We start from the raw sequence: 15,414 nt of genomic DNA on the forward strand, positions 1-15,414 counted from the left end.
TCATTGAGCACCTCTTTGTCAGGCATCAGTGTTGCCAAAAAGAATAAGGCCTAGTCCCTATCCCCAAGGAACATCTAGTGTAACAGGAAAGGCAGCAACACCTATCATGGGAAATGCTGTGTGAGATAAGCTCAGGGTGTGATGGGAATACCACAACAGAACACTTCAAGATGGCAATACGGGACAATTGGTCAGGGAAGACCCTAGAGAAGATGCTGTCTGAGTGGGATCTGAAAGGCAGGGCAAGTCTCAGCCTGGAGAAGGTGGGAAGGATGAGAGGAAGAACACAGCAATGTTTACGAGAGCCAAGTTTACAAAAATTAACCCCTGCCAGGATCTACCCCATTTCCTTTTTCAGTGGGGTTCTTGATCAGAGAAACTGTTAGATTTTTGAATGATAGTCACATGAAATTCAAATGACATTCAGTGTGGATAGGCTGGGGAAATGTGGATGGATCCTACAGTAATGCAGTTAGATGTATGTGTAGATGTTTAAACAACCATTGTCCATACTGAAGAATGGATGAAGGTCATTGAGAGCTATAGCAGCACGAGACAGGGCTGGGCCCCATGCAAGACTTCTCACAATTTGGATGAAGTCAGAAAAAGCATTTTTATCAAATTTTCACATGACATAAAACTGGAGGAATAAATGATATAACTGGATGATAGAAGCAAGATATAAACTGATCTATAGAAGTTGAGATTTAATAAAGATAAGTGAAAAAGTTTTGCATCTTGGTCCAAAAAAAGCAATAATTAAAGGATGAGGGATACTTGCTTTGATAGCAAAATGACCTTATTTGGGGGAGGTGGGGAGGTGCAGAGACTGCTGAAAAAGGAGAGCCTATTAGGTGGGTGCAAAAGTAATGGTGGTTTTTGCACGTATTTTTAACCTTTTAAACTGCAATTATTTTTGCCCCAACTTAATTGTTAACCACTGGTTTGAATAACTAACAATGTAAACTTCTAAAAGGTTAGTGCCATCTTGGATAGAATCCAGGGCTTAGACAGGGAGGATAACAGTGTACTCCAAGCTGTTAAAACACAATGGCAGTTTTGTGCTTGATTCTGTTGCCATGTTTTAAATGGCTTATTACAAACTTGAAGCACGTCTACGAGAAGGTGACCTGAGTGGAGATAAATACAACCCAGGAGTAGCTGAGATACTAGAGAGAGAAATCTTGACGGAGGATACTAGCAATTTTCAACTGTCTGTAGGATTATCGGATAAGAGAGGGGTTCTGTCATTCTGTTTTCATTAGTCGTAACAGATTAATTGTAGTAAGAAACAACCCCAAAACAGTAAGTTTATGTTTATTCACATTAAGCAGGGTTCTGAACCACATTGTCACGCTGGGCTCAAGGATCCTTCTATTATGAAACTGCAATACAGACATTCTTCCACCTTCTCATTCAGCCAGTAGCTGGAGAGAGGGAAAACATGTAGAGGATTGCACAGGTTTTTTTTTTAAGGGCAATGTCTGGAAGAAGCAAAGATAATTCTGTCCACATTCCGTTGAACAGAACTCAGCCAATGGCCATACTTTACAACAAGGGATGCTGGAAAATGTAATCTAACTCATGTTCATGAGAAAAGGGCTGTGGGTATGGGCTTTAGCACTGTGGACTTGGAAGAGATTGCCTCAAGAGTGAGAAGAGTTAAGGTTCAGTATATCCACACAAAGACTTGCACATAAATGATATAGACTTACTAGCAGTATTCATAAAAATCAAAGATTAATTATTGGCTAACTGTCCTTCGACTGGTGAATGGATCAATAAAATCTGGTCTGTCCATAGAATGAAATACAATTCAGCAATAAAGAGGCATGAACTACCAATAATACATACTACTAACATGAATGAACCTGAACAACATTATACACAGTAAAAGAAACCAGTCTCAGCCCCACATATTGTATGATACCATTTATATGAAATATCCAAAAAGATATTTAGGATATCTTTTTGAATAGAAATATCCAAATGCTCTGATATCTCTCTAATATCATCTTTAGAGAGATAGAGAGTAGATTCAAGGCGCGGGGCTAGGCGTACGGGGGGAGGAGAGTTAACAGTAAATGGGTACAAGAGATCTTATTGGGGTGTTAAAAATGTTCTAAAATTGATTTATGGTGATGGTTGCACAACTTAGTAAATTTATTGAAAAATAAATGAACTGTACTTTGAAAGGGTGAATTGTATGATATATAAAATATGTCTAATAATGTTTTTATAAGAGTTAAGGGTTTAGTACTTTGAGATTGGGGAAAGGAGAATAACCCTGCAAAGGAAATAATAAAGGAATATCCCAGTAAAAGGAGGAAATGGCGCAGAATCCAAGGAAAGATTAGGTTTAAGGAAGGAAAGCATGGACAACTCTAGTCAAAGTTACTGAGATGTCACAGAAAATGGAAAGTTAATAGTATCGTCTCTGCCACAGCAGAGTTCTCAGTGTTGTTCCAGATCCTGGGTCAGGAATAAGAAAAACCGTGGGAACTCAGATTTCCATTTATAGAGTATATTATTTGGGGTTGTCCAACAGCAGGACAGATCCCATTTCTGAGTAATGAGCCCTCTAAGAATGGAAGTGTTCAAAGAGAGGCTGGATGGGCCTTGTAGAAAGGATTTCTACCTGGGAGGAAGAATTCTAAGGAGTGTCTGAGTCTATTAAAGGCTCGGTGTTTTCCTAAGATTTCATTACCTCTCTTTGCCCAAGGTCTCCTCTCCACTCTTGGCATTGGGCTCCTCACCTCAGACATTGAGAGTTAACCTTTGGGAAGGCAGAGTGGCTCTGACTCCTGAAACCCCAGGTGCCTCACTGCTGGTGTTCAAGAGCCTTCAACCACTGAGGTCTCCCTTGAGCCATGAACTAGCTCAGGGGTCAGCAGTCACACAAAAGCAGGTTTCACCAAAGTCAGGACAGAGAACTGAGTAATCACAGGAGACCTAGGGAAAATAGGCCGAAAGGCCGTGGAGATGGCATGAGAGGACCAGTGCTTATTTTAAAACACATACCTAAAGGTCAGTCCCACAGCTGCCTCGTCTCTGCCTCATACTCATCCCACATCTGCCCAGAGATAAGACATGGGAAGGAGAGGATGCAAGATGAAGTTCGTGGTTACCATGTGGAGATTTCCTGTGATAGGAAGAAGAGGAGGAGATGAAACACAAACGTATCTGCACATCTCCTGAAGGGCAAAGGGAACTGGGGACCCATCATGTGAGTGGGTTCAAGAAGAATTTAATGCAGCTTTCTTAACTGGAGCTTTGTTTATTTGATGGCCTGTTTTAGTCACCCACCAGAAATGGCCAGGATGGTGTAGAAATAAAAACCAACATCTAGAAGTTGGAAGAGTGTTGTTTTCAAGGACTGAGAAAGCTGTGTGGAGCTTCTGCTCAGCCTGAGTAGCCAATGGTCATGACTAGAGTTGGTGGCATTGCTCCAGCATGAACTCTGATTCCATGGCAAAGGAAAAGGAATCCTTAACAGCCTCCAGTTATAGTGCTGTCTGGTCACCAAAACAAACACTCAAGCGCCGATTCATTCGTCCAGCCAACATTTGTTGGGCTTCTATGCACCAGGCCCTCTCACAGAGCTTGCAGGCATTCATTCTGGGTTATAAGGGCGACTGCTCCAAAGTTCCAAGGAATATGACAACACAGGTGGGTAGGAGAGCTGGAGGAAAGTGAGTTAAATGCATGCTTCTGAATGTGCTTCATGAAATCAAAACCAACCATCTTTCTTATCTCTGAGTAAGAACCACAGCTGGAGGAGGGAGGTGGAAGAAGGAGACTGCAACAGTTTGTGCTTCACGTTGTATAAATGACAATACTGATAGCAGCTTCTGCATGTCCAGCCACAGGGGGCAGCTGTGTGACAAGTAAGCAGAGCTAGCAATCTTAATACCTTATCTTGTGGTGTAAGGAATCAGAACAAGGGGACCTGGGTCTCCCTCCCAGCATGTGGGAGGAGTAAAGGAAGAGTGTAATGGTTTACAGTGCAAAGGTGGGGCCTGAGCGGAATCTCAGAGTTAAAGGGACCTCGGGGGGCATCTAACCTCCAGGCCATTCACTCCCCATCCACTCACCCAACAACCATCCAACATTGCTCTCACAGATTCCATTAGATAGTGTTCCAGATCATGCCTTCTCTGGTCTCTCCTTCCACATCCCTGACCCCAAGGAAATCCCAGGGCCTGGCCAGATTGTGTCCCTCTCTTCCACACTAAATGGGACCAACAGCACAAGTCAGCTGAGAGTGGTGGCTTTCAAACTTTGTAACCACAGCTCACAGTAAAAAATACATCTTACAACACGACTCCCTACACAAGGGCATGCATCTATAACTGGAACAACTTACCCTTATGTGCAATGCATTCTCATGTTTCCTATTACCTCTCTTCTATGCTTTTATTTTTAAAATACTGGTTGTGATTCACTACCTTGATTTCACAACCCATGAATGTATTTCGACGCTCACCTAGGCTAGAGACACAGGCTCTGCCCCTGGAGTCCTAAGGTCACATAACTGAGGGCAAATCAAGAAGGCAAGTCATAGGGCAGCCAGATGGCTCAATTGGTTAGAGCATGAGCTCTTAACAAGGTTGCCAAGTTCCCGACTGGACATGGAGCTGAGCTGCACCCTCCACAGATAGATTGAATGGCAACGACTTATTTTGGAGCTGATGGGTCCTGGAAAAACACACTGTTCCCCAATATTCCCCAATAAATTTTTTTTTTTTTAAATAAGAAGGCAAGTCATGAAGAAGCAACAGAGATGGTCAATGTATATACCCCCAGGAGAAGGGTCTTAAAACCCCTCAGCCCAGAGAAAAAGGCGGCAAAAGAAGATTTTACCAGGTCTTCATATATAGTAAGGTGTTTGCTTTGTTTGTTCAATGTAGAAGATGGTGATCATTTATTCTTCATGCTTGCTGAAAACAGTGTGAAGTGTCATTGACTAAAACTGCAGTGGAAATTATTTCAGTTCAACATGAGATTTGTAGATATGCGCAGGGAGAAGAGACAGTAAGAGATTTTACACATTAAAAAAGTTTCATGTTAGTTCAGTGGTTACCAGAGGGCAAGGGGGCAAAGGGGATAGAAGAGGGTAAAGGGGATCCAATATAAGGTGATGGAAGGAGACTGACTCTGGGTGGTGAGCACACAATGTGATATATAGATAATGTATTACAGACTTGTACACTTGAAACCTATGTAACTTTACTAACCATTGTCACCCCAGTAAATTTTAATTTAAAAAAAAGAAAAATAAACGTTTCATGTGACATTTCCTTCTGTTAAAGGCACGGGGAAGGCAGCTGTCCCTAAAAGCCAATTAAATGCTTGTGGATCTGGGATGGTTTTAATGTTTTTTCCAGAAGACAGAGGAAGGCTAGATGGCTTGAGGTGGTCCCATATAGCCTTAGGTGTCATGACCTCTTCAGGTCACTACAATAAAACCTGCCTGTGGACTTTCACACTGACTCAGTGTTGGCTGAGAAAGCGTGGGCTAGATCTGTGGGATCCCCAAGTAGAAAAGCCTCCCTATTCCAGACTCTGGAAAGAGGGCCAGGCCAGGGAAGCCAGAGACAGAGACAGAGACAGAGACAGAGACAGAGAGAGACAGAACCCATAGTGCAGGCGAGGGGAGGAGGTCTGCACACTGTGTGCCAAGTACTCTAGACTGGGTGGGAAACAGGACGCAGGGGTGCGGGAAGGGACCTGCCCAGCAGGACCGTGAGCTCAGTGTTAAGCAGGAGATAGGTCTGGCTCCTGTCATACCTGCACTAATGAGCTAGAAGCAGGCAGAAACAGCCCAGCATGAGAAGGCCAGCAACGGCAAAGCCCTCCTCATGCCAGCTGGACAGAAGAGGATCGAACAGGGTGGGAAGAGGGCCCGTCCCTTCTCCACACTCTGGATGCTCAAGCTGGAGCCTGTACCTTCCAGGAGAAGGGGCTTGGGAGGTGAGAGCAGACCTGAGGCTGAAATGAGACCTCCTTGGGGAAAAAGGATTGGAAAGATGCCAAGGGACAATGGCATAGGGAAGGGAAAGCCAAGGGGCTTCCCTGCCAACCCTAGGAAGAAAAAAGGCCCAGGGGGGTGGTCAGCTATAGCCACAGGCCCTGAGGAGAGAATCTGAAGAGAAGCAAAGTCTGGATGTTCTACTGATTTAATAAAGGCAGGCAGAAGGGATGCGTCCTCCCAGCACGGCCAGGGCAGCAGAAATGGTCACAGGCATTCACAGACTGTAAACAACAAAAGGGATGGAGCTTGTCTGGGTCTGCAGGAACCTGGCTAGGCCTGGCAGGGGTGGGGCAGGGCTGAGACGGAGGCCTGAGCCTGGCATTCTCTGCAGTGGACCGTACTGCGGCTCTAGAGGGAGGGTCACTTTGAGAGTCCCAGGGCCAGCTCTGAAAGCTCCAGGAGAGCTGGAAAGAGGTCACTCCCAGACAGGTCACTCCCGCACGGGTCCAGGATCCTAGCATTTCTGTTTGGATCCTGGACATGGTGTTAGAAGTGTGGGGGAGCCAACTCTGCCTCCCAGCTCCAGGGTACAGCTAGGGCAGCCGGGCAAATATTTATGGAACATTTGCATTAACCCTTTATGTGCAGGGTCTTAGGACCCCTCCCATGGTTTCCATAAGGACCCTCACCCCCTCTCCATTTCTAATATGGAGACTTTCTACCAGAAGCAGAACCCTGTGGGTCCAGTCGGGCCTTCTGTGTACTTGTTCAGCGCTGGCTGCAGGTTAGAACGAGGCTGTGACCAGGAACAAGTCGCCTCCCATTTTGGTACCTCAATTTATCCACCTGCATCACGAGGAGACTAAGCCTACTGTGTACACAGTGATTTTCGTTGGTTACAGCCTTTCGCTCAGCCATTGCCATGGGAGCAGCACAAGTTGAAGGTGGACCTAGCAGGCAGGGGTGTCACCCTTTAGCCTGTGACTAAGATGGGCTTTGTCATGTTGTCTGCCCAGCATCCCTTCTCTCTCTTATTCTGTTAACAGCATCCCTTTTCCTTTAGGAAACTGTCCTTCCATTTTCTAGATCATTCTGATGGGGCAGCAATTGCAATACTTGCCATGAGGCACGTGACCCAAACTGGCCAATCAGATTCTCTGCCACGATTTGATCCTGAAGCAGAGACACACAGTTATAACTGACACACAGTTATAACATCCAATAGTAACTCCCAAAAAAGACATACTCCAAGGACTTCCTGGGCCCGAGAGCCCCATTGCTGCCTCGATTTCTGACCTTGATACCTATCTGTTCAGTTCTTACTACTATTCTATTTGCTCCTACAAATCTTTCTGGTAACCCTACTCTTTATCATGTACAAATTAGTCAGAGTCCTTATCACTGCTTGCAACCAAAGAGCCCTAACTTATACACAAACTGAGAGAGAGGCCAGGTGGATTAGGGGCTGGGCCCCTCTTCTCTGCAGCCCTCCCTCCTTTGTGGTCCCAGGGCAATTGCCTCATCTCTCCAACAGCACTCAGTTTACGTAGCAGACAATGTCAGTAGAGTCTGTTTGCTCAACAAGACTGCAAACATTAACAACAAGCACATTTTATCCCAGATACAAATGGCTGAAGACCTTTCATGCTGTAGGTGCTCAGTTGCACTGAATCAACATCTTATAGTCTGAGGGCCGGCCCAGTGGCTCAGGCAGTTGGAGCTCCGTGCTCCTAACGCCAAAGGCTGCTGGCTCGATTCCCACATGGGCCAGTGGGCTCTCAACCACAAGGTTGCCGGTTCAACCCCTCGAGTCCCACAAAGGATGGTGGGCAGCGCCCCCTGCAACTAACAACGGCAACTGGACCTGGAGCTGAGCTGCGCCCTCCACAACTAAGATTAAAAGGACAACAACTTGACTTGGAAAAAATCCTGGAAGTACACAGTTCCCCAATAAAGTCCTGTTCCCCTTCCCCAATAAAATCTTTAAAAAAAAAAAAAAAATCTTATAGTTTGAAGCAGGTAACTCCAGTGGGGACAAAACTTAATAAATATCGGGGGATAATAGATGGAAGGCAGATATAGACAGCTACTGAACAGACCAGGGCTGGGACAAAGCTGTTCCCAATACACACAAGTGATGAGCTCTGGGGAGTATTGGTCAGGGCTCATTTCAGGGTGTTTTTGGCAAAGCCCTCTCTGTCCCCAAAGTCTCTCTTCTATCTCCTCACAAATACTTCTAATTTTTGAAACAAGAAGCAAAGGCACTCAGTTAACACTTAGACAGAGCTGGAAATGCATCTAACCATATGAGAATGAGACAATGTTTTCCTTCACACTGAAGTGTAAATGACAGGTGTAGAGTTTTTCCTGAGAGTAGATCTTCATAGGAGAAAAAAATGGTTGGGAGCAGAATGGTTTTGGGGATGTAGAAAATAAAAATGGGTCTGCAGGGGTAGCCGGTTAGCTCAGTTGGTTAGAGCACAGTGATCTTAACAACAAGATTGCCAGTTCGCAGTTAGAATGGCTATCATCAACAAGACAAATAGTAACAAGTGTTGGAGAGGCTGTGGAAAAAAAGGAACCCTCGTACACTGTTGGTGGGAATGTAGACTGGTGCAGCCGCTATGGAAGGCAGTGTGGAGATTCCTCAAAAACTTAAAAATAGAATTACCATATGACCCAGCAATCCCTCTCCTGGGTATCTACCCCAAAAATCTGAAAACATTTATCCATAAAGACACGTGTGCTCCAATGTTCATTGCAGCTTTGTTTACAGTGGCCAAGACATGGAAACAACCAAAATGTCCTTCGATAGATGAATGGATAAAGAAGTTGTGGTATATGTACACAATGGAATACTAAACGGCGGTAAGAAAAGATGAAATAGAATCGTTTGTGACAACATGGATAGATCTTGGGAATATAATGCTAAGCGAAATAAATCAGACAGAAAAAGCAGAGAACCATATGATTTCACTGATATGTGGTATATAAACCAAAAACAACAAAAGAACAAGACAAACAAATGAGAAATAAAAACTCATAGACACAGACAATAGTTTAGTGGTTACCAGAGGGTAAGGGGGAAGGGAGGTGGTAGATGAGGGTAAAGGGGATCAACTATATGGTGATGGAAGGAGAACTGACTCTGGGTGGTGAACACACAATGGGATTTATAGATGATGTAATACAGAATTGCACACCTGAAATCTATGTAACTTTACTAACAATTGTCACCCCAATAAACTTTAATTAAAGAAAAAAAAAGATTGCCGGTTCGATCCCCACGTTGGGTACTGTGAGCTGCGCCCTCCACAACTAGATTGAAACAACTACTTGACTTGGAGCTGGTGGGTCCTGAAAAAACACACTTAAATAAATAAAAATTTTATTTAAAAAAATGGGTCTGCAGGCGAACCAGAGGAAGAGTAAGGGTTGTAAAAGAAGGCCAGGTACAAGCACATGGGATACACATCACCTTTGGCCACAAACTCTAGAAACTGACTCCTGCAAACTTACGTAAGTGGGCAAAAAGAACTTACTGGAAATATACAGGGTACTGAAGGAGGTGCTCAACAACCAGGCCTGGGAAGCCAGGGACCAGGGCAGCTCTGGGAGTCTGGGTGGCAGGAACCCGTGGGCTGGCTTGGTGTTGGATGATTCCAAACCCGCCACCTTCTGTGGTCAATAGCAACTATACCCCGGGTTGCAATTCCCCACAAGAGAGTTGGATGGAAGTTCCTGGAGTCCTGTGCCCATACTTTGTAGGTAGGGGGTGGGAGGGATCCCACGGCTGACAGCTCCACCAGGAATGCCTGGAATAGGTGAGGCGGAGTTTCCCAAAGGAAAATTGAGTTTCTCTTATCCAAGGAAGGGAAAGGAGTGCTGGTCATATGCACACAGCAGATGTTCACTACACATGGCATTCCGTTTAGAGAGGAGAGACGTGAGTGAGGTGGGGTATGGGAATTTCCAGGACACTCCAGAATCTGCCATGGGGGCCAAGGCTCTTGCTCCAGTCCTGGATTTCGTCTCCGTTTTCCCCTATAAAAGCAAGCTCAGGGAAAGAAGGCTGTTTTTCTGTTCTTGACAGCTCGATAGAATTGTCTCCTTAGCTTCCAGTCACGCTTGGCTCCTGCTAGAGTAATTACCACCCACCTGTTCTCCATGCAAGAATTCGCAGCCAGTGGACACACATCTGGCCTGCAAAAGACATGCTTGGAAGTCTCCCAGGCTGCTTGGAACAGGCTGGGAACAGCACGGGGTCAGCCATCGATTCAAAGGCAAGGAAACAGCTGGTCTGAGAGCCGTGGTCACTGTGGCCTGAGTGACTGCCCCTCAACCCCTGGGCAGCTTGATGGATGTGGGACAGGTGCGCAGGGGGACAAGCAAAACCCCTGGGACTCAGTATTGGGCCCTTCCCTCTTCTTGCAGCACACAGCTGTCCTCCCCACCCCCACGCACTTCTCCAGTGGCGGGGGAGGAGTTATTGCTTTTCTTTTCTTGGGATTTCTTTATTTTACTTCCCATTACTGTCCACATCACTCCCTTCTGAAGCACCTGGGAAGTTAAGAAAAGACCAGGTAAGGTTTGAATGGGGAGGGCCAGAAATATTTTGGTGGTAAAAGCAACTACATCTAAGTTTTAAAGATGTGAATGCAGTATTGAACAGGCCTGAGAAAGCCTCTATTTTTCAAACTGTTTAAAAAATTAGCAAAACTTTCATGCAGTATTTCAACGTTCAATAAATATTTATTGAATGCCTACTGTGTGCCAGGCGTTCTGCTAGAGGGACACAGCAGTGAGTGACAATATAGACCTGGTTCCTGCCCTATAAATTTACGGTCTGGTGGGGGAGGCAGACATTGAATAATTAGGCAAGTAGACCAATAATGAGTTGCAATTGAAGTAGGGCCATGAAAAATGTGTATGCAGTTAGGTGGCCTAATATAGACGTGGGGGATGTTGAAGAGGCATTTCCAAAGAAGTATCACTTGAGCTGAGATCTGAAGGGTATATAGGAAAAGAGATAGGGAGAAGAGTGGTCCAGACAGGACATATTACAAGAAGAAAGCACTTGTGTTCAAGGAAATTGTAGAAGGTCGCTGCGGTGGAGCCAAGTAAGTAGGGTGGCTCAAATGAAAGTGGGGGATGCAGGGACCAGACTGCCAGGGCCTCACGGGCCAGCTGAAGGACGAAAACAGGAAACTGGGGTGCCAACCCACCTCCCTCACACTCCTATTCACACACACACACACACATCCTTTGCTTTGTATCTAAAGAACCACAATGCTTATCAGAGCATAGCTTAGAAACCACTAATACAGCTGTCATGCAGGAGACCCTGCTCGCTGCGCCATTTGTCGTGCAGGGCGTCCTGCGGGGTCTCTGCTCCCGCTCCCCATACAAGAACGCAGGATATGGTGAGGCCAAAAAGGAACACCCACGGAGTCATAGGTAGGGGAGTCATACCACTATATTCTCTCTGGCGGCACTATACTCTCACTGGAGGCTGGATCCACACTGTCCGCAAACCGCCATCCGCACTTGCCAGCACAGCCGCCATCTTCTTGCTAGCCCCCATTTCTTTCTCCTCTCTCTCTGCTAGCGTAGCCACAGCAGTTATATTAGTGGCCAATGGCTCACTGGTTACAGCTGACGGCCAACTAGCCACAGCTGATGGCCATGCAATCACAGTTGATGGCCATTTACTACCTGAGCCAGCACCTGTCTATGTGAGGCTGAGAGCCTGGAAACTGCTTTCTGGGGCTCAGTCCCCACAACAGCCCTACTTGCCGTTTTCAGATGAGAAGAGTGAGACCTGATGGCCATCCATCCCTAGTGCCCTCTGTTAACTTTGGATGCTTAACTCAGCCTCCCTGGAGAGAAAACTGGCCATGTGTGATCTGGGAACAGACTCTGAGAACATCTTAATGTTTCAGGGAGCGGGGCAGCCGCAAGAGAAGTCCAGCATCTGGCATGGGCCCCAAGAATGGGATTTTGCCCCTTGCCTGCCCTGGGCCTTAAGTCTCCCCTCTCTCTTTCCCCACCACCCCCTCCCCCGAGGCTGGGAGAGTCCCTGACCCCTTGGCCCCTCCCCATCACTCATCCCAGGCACAGGAAGGCTGCCTGCCAGGACAGCAGATCCCATACAAGTTCCCGCCTAAACATTCCTCTCCACCCAGGGGTCAGGGTCAAGTGTAGGGTATTTTCCCAAGCCCTGGGGAACAGCTACAGCTACTGCCCCTGGAAAGAAGGACAGCTACCAGGGAAGACAGGCTGGAGAGGAGAGCAGTCAGCTGGCTCTCAAAGCAGGGCTGCAAGGGGAAGGGGTCAAGGAGGGGCCTGAATAGATCAGCAACTTCAGCCCTGGAAAGTAGAAGCTGCTGATGGGAACAGGCAGTGCATAGCAGGAGTCAGAGCTGAGCCTAAGATTTTCCTGCCCCAACCCAGCTGGTCCTCATCCAGCTAACGCCTCTGGGTTAGATGGGGTCTGGCCTCTCTGGAGACCCTTACTGGGCTGCTGGGATAGACGCCCAAAGCAGCCACCCGCCTGGAGACAACAGCTGGACCAACATCCCCCCAGCAGGGGCCAGCAGTGCAGGCATTGCAGACCCCTTTGCAGCCCTACGAGGGGACACAGCTTAGCAGGTCAGGCTGGTGAGACGGTTCTGAAGATGAAGGAGGAGGCAGAGGCACTTTCCTCTGGGCTGGATCAGTAGCTGCTGAGAGAGAAGTCTTTTGGGGCCTGGAAGGTGGTTTCATCAGCGAAAGCTGGCCTGAGCCTAAACTGTCACGATAGCCTCCTTCCCCTTCTCACTTCTCCCTCCTGCCACTCGTCTGGCACACTGCTTTGTGAGCACCGGGCACCTACCATCCTCCCCCAGAGGAAGGCAGATATAGAGGAACAAGGAAGCAGGTGCCAGAGGCCTGAATTCAAGTTCTAGCCACTCCCCATTGCAGCTCTGTGATCTTCAGCAAAGAATCTCAACCTCTCTGAGACTCCACTTCCCCTTCTGTAAAAATGGGATGAATAAGACCTACCTTATAAGACTGTAAAAATGATTGAATGAGAAAATTAAGATAGAGATCTTAGCTCTTACTGAGTTAGCTGTGGATACTCCAAATGGGAGAGGAAGAAGCAGGAGAAATGAGGAAGTATTGGGGACCTTTGCATTTTGAAGATGGGGTGCTTGATGAGTGAGGAGCTTCCAAGAATTTTAAACCCCATTTCCAGCTAGAGGCTGGACTGGATAGTGGGTGGCACAGGCCTGAGGCAGGGAAAGTTATTCTGTCTTAAAAAGAAAACGGAAAAAGGGAAGTCAGATCTTACAAAACAGGTCAGCCAAGAGCCCCAGGCAGACAGCATTGTCTCCTTTGGAGGGAGGGCTGGTGTTTGCTCTATTGCCCTCTGGCAGCCGCTTAGCTCCTGTTTTCCTCGTTAAGCATAGCTGTAACCTGGCCCCCTTTACACTGCTGGTATAAGGTCCAGGAACACTTCAGAGTCCCCACACAGACAGCATCAGCTGCTTTCAACATCACCTCCAGATCGGGTCAAAAACGTGGGGCCAAAGTGCAGGGAGTCAGGGCAGAGAGCACCGTCTCCTGGGAATGGAAGCCAGGCCTCAGGGTCCTCCCTGTGTGCTCAGTAATACTAAGCACCATGACACCATAAAACAGAAAAAGCTAATATTTATTGGACACAAACTATTTGCCAGGCTTTCTGTTAAAGTGATTACATTGAGGTATCCATTTTTGGTAAGAATACCACAGAAGTGATGCTGTGTCCTTCTCATTTCATTATGTCAGGGGGTACATGATGTGGGCATGTCTCCTTACAGGTGATGTTAACCTTGATCATATGGTTAAGCTAGTGTCTGATGGGTTTCTCCACTGTTTCTCTACTGCAAAATATCTACTATCCTTTCCTTTGTAATGAATAAGTGTCTTGCTGTGAGGAGACTTTTTGAGACTATGCAAATATCTGGTGCTCCTCAAACTTTCTCCTTCCAATTTTAGCATCCATTACTAGTGGATCTTGCCTACAGCAATTATTATTGCTGTGTTGGCCTAATGGTGATTTTGTGTTTCCCTCATTACCTTTGTATGTATTAATTGGAATTTCTTCTGTAAAGAAGAGCTGCACTTTCTTCACCACGACCACCCCCAATTTTTTCAAAAAAAATTTTTTTTACCTCAATAGGGGCTCATGGCTATTTATTTTATTTTATGAGTTATAATCTAATAATTGTTTTGTTGTTGTTGTTGTTCAAGTTGCTCCATCCATTGGGAGCTCCCACAGTGGGCTCCTATGTTCTTCCAACATGCTCACCCTTTTCCAAGCACTTCCTTATATTCTCACACCACAATATGTTCCAGTCTCAACTTGTTCGGTAAATATTTTTGAATGACTGAATGGTGGAATAAAAAAGAGGGTACATGTATAGAAACTCAGCTCCTCTGTGATTCCCCAACTCAGAAGGTTTATCCAATTCAATTTTCAGCTGGGAGAAGGAACAAGAAATGTTCTGATGTCCCACAGAATCTCTCACTTCCACTTCCCTGTGAGGGTCAAGGAAAGACAAAGAAATAGTATTTGTGGAAATTTTACACTAGGAAATTGATCCCTGTGAGTCCAACTCATGGACTTTTCACATCTTCCAAGGACTATAACGTAAGGTTTAAGGGTACACGTGCTGGAGCCAGATGCCTGGGTCTGAACCATAGTTCTGTTACTTACTATGTAAACCCCTGTGCCTCAGTTTCCCCATCAGTAAAATTCAGGTGATAATAACAGCACTTGACATGGAGTTGAATAATGACTAAATGAGTTTAAATGTTTAAATTGCTTACCATGTTTCCCCCCAAATAAGACCTGACTGGAAAATAAGCCCTAGCATGATTTTTCAGGATGACATCCCCTGAACATAAGCCATAATGCACCTTTTGGAGCAAAAATTAATATAAGACCCGGTTTTATTTTCAGGGAAACATGGTAGAACAGTCCATGATATATGTAAACATTCACTAATTATTAGCCAGAAATATGGCATTTCCAGCAATTGATTCAGCTTGCTGAATGCATCCAGCAGTTATTTACTGAGCATTGTAGCATGCACTGTTGTCTGTCCTGTAGTTCTATCACTAAACAAGAGACAAAGTCACTGCTCTTGTGGAGCTTGCGTTCTCCTGGACTGAACCTTACAAAAGACTGAAATACTTTTTAAGATAGTAGTGAGGGGATGGGAACTTTCCTGGTTTTCATCTTCCTCTGGGATAATGAGGAAAGTTTTCATTTTCCTTGGGAGTAATGAGGAAAATGATCCTATGGGGGTATCATAGGATTCAGGTCTTAAGCAATCAATGTATGTATTGCCCTAGCCACAGTAATTGGTTCAGGCAAGGAAACATGACCCAGTCAGCACCAGTGAGACTTTTGT

Source organism: Rhinolophus sinicus, chromosome 3 (assembly GCF_057876585.1).
Source record: "Rhinolophus sinicus isolate RSI-liver-muscle chromosome 3, RSI-T2T, whole genome shotgun sequence".
NCBI lineage: Eukaryota > Metazoa > Chordata > Mammalia > Chiroptera > Rhinolophidae > Rhinolophus > Rhinolophus sinicus.